The 5,534-nt window shown below is 38.8% G+C and overlaps 1 pseudogene; it reads left to right on the top strand.

Annotated features, from left to right (window-relative positions):
• The first annotated feature begins 4,578 nt into the window (after nt 1-4,578).
• On the top strand, nt 4,579-5,218 carry LOC140528173 (GTP-binding nuclear protein Ran pseudogene; annotated as a pseudogene).
• The last annotated feature ends 316 nt before the right edge of the window (nt 5,219-5,534 follow it).

Below are 5,534 nucleotides of genomic sequence, written 5' to 3'. Positions count from 1 at the left end.
GAGATCTGTAGATTTCCACAGTAAACCAAGTATTTCTTCATGTCAGGAGGAAGTCATTGATAGAACCCTCTTCTGTTTCATGAGACATCCATCCATCCATCTCAAACCAAGACAAGAGTGGATCTGGATTATCAAGTTGAATATATTCACAATCCTCTGACACCACCCTTTCAAAGAACCCCCAGCAAAACCCCATGTTTGAAGCACTCTGGGTCCACACTCACTAAAAATCATCTTTTATAAGGTCCAGCAAATGTATATCTTTTTATCAGTCAGGTAGATGACATTCATTTAACTAGACATGTAATCATATAGCATAGCAGATAGAGACAAGATTTCCATCCATGACCACCTCGGAGAGGACCACTTACACAGGTTATAGCACCAATAGCAGAAAGATAATAGAGAATATGACACATATGAACACATATGATCAGGGCATATAAACAGAAGGCACATAGGTAAGGAATGTATATGATCAGGGATCACATGTGAAGAGTTATATGCCAAGAATCCATGTGGCAAGGACCCACATGTAAAGGGCATGCAAAAAGCAGTCGAGGAGTCATACCTCTAATGTTGCAAGCCTACGGATAACTTCTGGGGATATCGTTATGCTACTCTCTCTGTTAGGTTTGCCATCTCTACTGAACATGCTCCTCTACTGGATTTCTTCCCTGAGCACAGGGTCATTGAGCTCTCTGCTACCAGTCCCTGGGATTCTTCTCTTATGGTTCTCCCACTGGGCCATATCAGTTCCCAACTGCTAGGGTATGTTTACTAGAAATCCTGTCCTCAGTAAATTCAGGCTGATTACTTTTTGATCATTGCCAAGGTTATGAGCCACCATAACCAACTAAAGGGATGCTGCTAAACAAGAGGCAGACAGACTGCTTCCAGGCTAATATTGTCTAGTCCTTACAACTTGTTAAACTCTTATGAAGATCATGTATCCCCAAAACCCATTTCATGAGTTCTGACACAGCAGTCCCATAGGAGCCACACGGTTTTCCTCAGGGCTCCAAAGATCCTCTTTGACTTAGCATGCAAATTAATTAGAGCCAGGACAAAAGATCAGCAAAAGAGCAAAGTCTTTACGTTCTGCCTTTCTGCTCGAATTCCTGTTTATTTACTATTTATTTTATTTATTATGTATGTGTATCTGTCAGTACAGAGAGAGAAAGGGAAGGGGAATGAGAAAGAAGGGAGAGAGAGAAGGGGAAGGAAAGGAGGAAGAGGAGGAAAAGGAAGAAGAGATGAAGCAAGAGGGGATAATAAAGAGCACAAAAATATTGGCTTTGGTAATATATTTTGACTAGCAAAAGAAAAAGTCCTTACTGTTTCCCTGCACATTAAAGAAATTTAGAAAGGTTAAAATCTTATTTCAAAGAGTCATTATTAATTATGACCATGGTGTTGACCTCATGAGTCACTTGAATTGATTTAATTAATAGTGTATGCCCCACCAAGAGTTACAGGAAGAATCTATGAATTTTTTTCCCAAGAGGTAAGTATCAGTGCTCATGCTTCCCCCAACACTTGCTCAAACCAGACTTTTTTCTTATCTGGCAAATTAGGAGCAGACAATTTAGAGGGCCTTTCATTTCAGTTAATTCTGCCAATTGTCCAGATGTTTATCTATCAACTGCTTCTATGACTTGATTTTTTACTGACTTGACCAGATGTTTTGACATCTTGGAACCATGGACTCGGGCTCTCTCAGCTGACTAATCTAGAGGTTGTCTCAGACATCTGTGGAGGCTTAGGTACAGAAATGACAGTCATCCCCATCAGACACATATATATTGCACTTAGGAACAATCACATCAAAGTGGTCACTTAGCTTCTGAAACAGCAGAGTCATCTCAGCTTCAAATTATAAATGACAAAGAGAACTAAAAGGACAGTTGCTGTTTGTCCCACAGGTTCCGAAGTGGGAGACAAAAAAGAAAACAGAGAACTCTCACAGTTATATTTTCTGACATTCTGTTACTTTACACTTGCAGAAGAATCTGGATTGTTTAATAGCATAACCATGCTGTAATCTCTGCTACTGGGGAGACCTAAGCTAATGCAAATTGCAGTTGTGCAAATTTACAGTGTCCTAAAGATGAACAGGTGTTCACACTAAATCCAGAACCAATGTGGTAGGCCATCAGGCTGACTAAGGAGGGAGGAAACCGACCAGGTCAGAAATAGAGCAGGTCAAAATTCAAGTCAGTCTACCTTGGGATCAGCCTGCACTTGCAACCTGGGTGAGATAGGGGACAGGGACAGAGAGATACACAAAGAGACAAAAAGACACACAGAGCGATGAGACAGAGATATAAAGAGAGCACAAGAACTATGAAAGATTAAATTTGGTTCCTTGGGTATAAGCATTAGGACTAAAATTAATCTTTTTGTAGCGCTCATGTATATACATATGTGTGTATTTACATATAGGTACGTATAAAATGTATATTTTTATAATTATGTATATGTATGTGTATATATGTATGTATGTATATATGTGCATATATGTGTATGTGTGTGTATATATATATGTATATACACATATACCTAAACTAACTTATCGGAAGTCAGAATTGATATACCATAAGTGTACAAATGTGTTTACCAACATTCATGTTAATACTATTAAAAATGAGCAACATTGAAAACAACTTGCTCTGGCCTTTTGCTAGATTTCAATTGTCATGAATTTTATGTTGTCTGCCACATAATCAGAAGTTGTTCAGCAAGTTCTTAAAACTGCCACCCTGTCTATCTGTTCCCTCAAAGGTTTACCTCCAGCCCAGTAGTGTCAGAGTAGGTGGGTAAGAAAGATAAGACCTTGGTGAGATGATACAAACTAGGGAGAGTAGGAAGAACAGCCACATGTAATGGGCTTTCTTGACAAATAGGATGACACATATCCCTTGCAAGTGCAGAAGTTTATGAAAACACACCAAAGGTTTTATTGTTCCCTAGATAGAAGCCCTTCCCACAAACATCATGTGATTATTTTTCTGTAGAAGGCTTAGTGATGGTTAATTAATCGGGTCTTTGCTACAATGGAGGTCAATTCTCACATCTGGTAGGCTACGGGGACTTTCTTTTCAATGAAGCTGACTGTGACAGTGCCGTTATGATGGCCTTGCTGGCCTTCTCTTTGCAATGTTTTCCTTTAATATTTACACTCATTTGGGAGACAATCCCCTGGGCTAGGCAGTGGGCATCTAGGTTTCTTTAAATGGAATCCCCTTTGTCTGACTTCTTCCTCCATTCCCTTGAACTTTTATGAGTGACAGCTGTTCAAGCTAGCTAGTGATCCATTTCAAAGTCACATCATTTAAGCTTTTTTTTAATTTTTTTTTTTAATATACCAGGTATATTCACTCACTCTGGAGCTGTGGGAAGGATACTATTACTTGGTGAGCACCCAATTTATACTTTCAAGCAATTCTGGGGGTTTTGGGGCGCTCCTGAGAGGTTCTGCTTTTCTTGACAATGTTTTGTCTGCTTACTTTCACAACTACAAACCCCAAATAATGCTGACATAAATCACCTATGTGCTCTAAAAGGAAATAACAGGTGCAACCCGCTGGGAATTCACAGAGAAGGGCTTCTCAGAAGTTCATAGTGAAGAGGAAGCTTTACTTGAGTACAGCTCTTGTTCATACCCTTACATGAAGAGTAAAGCTCTGAAGGAGCATAAAAATGAAACAAAACAGGGTAGAAATCAATGATGGAACTGGACTGTTTAAATTGCAAGTAATAATAGGAACAAAAATAAATGTTATCAGGTTATAAGGATTATATATTTCTAACCTCACCCCAATGCAGGGTTGACCCAAGTTTTGTTTTTTGGTTTTGTTATTTAAGAGTCACCTTATTTATTTCCAAAATAAGTTATCTGTACTTTCTAACAGACAGGCAGACAATTTCAAGCACAGGAGAGACTAGAAAGAACTTCAGAGATCATGTAATCTAATCCTTTCATTTCACAAACATGGAAAAACTGACCCTCAGAGAAAAATAACTTGTTTAAAGCCCTACAATGAAGAGATTCACATTTAAATGATGCCTTATGTTAAACCAGGGGTCCATACGTTATATGTTTAAAAAAATACTCTGATAACTGTTTTTCAATATAATAGATTTGCTTTGTAAATATCCTTTGTAATTCCTTTGTGTTTTATTTTGTGCATTTAATAGCATTATCCTGAGAAAGGGTACAATAGGCTTCACTCACCAGACTACTAATGGAGCCCATGACACACACACAAAAAAGTTAATACTCCCTGTTTTAAAGTTCACAATTGCTATTACTTGCGTTTTAGACATAAGGAAGCCCTGAGAGGCTCAAGAACTCACAGACTTGCCTTTGGCCACCTGGTTGATCACAGTCAAGATCCAAGCCCATTTCTCTTCACAACACTACACAACCTTCCCACAGATTGCAGTTTAAAATTAAAGGCTAGATACAAAATTACGTCCTGTAATGATCTTTAAAAATTATGGTTACTTGGCTTCGGTCGTCTTTCCATCATTCAGTCAGACAGACATGGAGACACTTCTGGAAGAACTATTGCAATGGCCGCCCAAGGACAACCCCCAAGTGCAGTTCAAAGTTGTATTAGTTGGAGATAGAGGTACTGGAAAAACCACATTTGTAAAACGTCACTTGACTGGTGAATTTGAGAAGTATGTAGCCACCCTGGCTATTGAGGTCCATCCTCAAGTAACAGAGGTCCTATTAAATTCAACGTATGGGATACAGCTGGCCAAGAGAAATTTGGTGGTCTGAAAGATGGTTATTACATCAAAGTTCAGTGTGCCATTACAATATTTGACGTAACATCAAGAGTTACTTACAAGAATGTACCTAACTGGCATAGAGATCTGGTACAAGTATATGAAAATATCCCTATAGTCTTATGTGACAACGAAATGGATATTAAGGACAGAAAAGTCAAGGAGAAATCAATTGTTTTCCATAAGAAGAAGAATCTCCAGTACTATGACATCTCAGCCAAAAGTAGCTACAACTTTGAGAAGCCTTTCCTTTGGCTTGCTAGAAAACTTATTGGAGACTCTAATTTGGAGCTTGTTGCCATGCCTGCTCTTGAACCTCCAGAGGTTGTCATGGATCCAGCACTGGCCACACAGTATGAGCAGGACTTAACAGATTGCTCAGATAACTGCGCTCCCTGATGAAGATGATGACATGTAAGGGAATGAAGCTAGAGCCCAGCATCAGAGATCTAGTTTTATAGGCAACTGTCCTGTGATGTCAGTGGCATAGTATGTTTGCCACTTTATTATATAGCTGAGCAGAACATGTGCTTAATCTTTAAGATGCTGAAGGAAATGAATGGGCTTTGGAGTGAATGTGGCAGTTTGAAAAATATATAATTCATATTTTGGACCTGTGTATTTAGCTGTTTTGGGCCACAATTACATCCCCTTGAGTTTCAAATATAAGACTGCTGCAGTTCCATCACAATATTCAGTGGTCATTCCCATTTCTTTTCTGTTTAGATCATAAT

Source organism: Notamacropus eugenii, chromosome 1 (genome assembly GCF_028372415.1).
Source record: "Notamacropus eugenii isolate mMacEug1 chromosome 1, mMacEug1.pri_v2, whole genome shotgun sequence".
NCBI classification, from domain to species: domain Eukaryota; kingdom Metazoa; phylum Chordata; class Mammalia; order Diprotodontia; family Macropodidae; genus Notamacropus; species Notamacropus eugenii.
The sequence above is the reverse complement of the archived record's forward strand: the minus strand, read 5'-3'. Positions and strand labels throughout refer to the sequence as shown.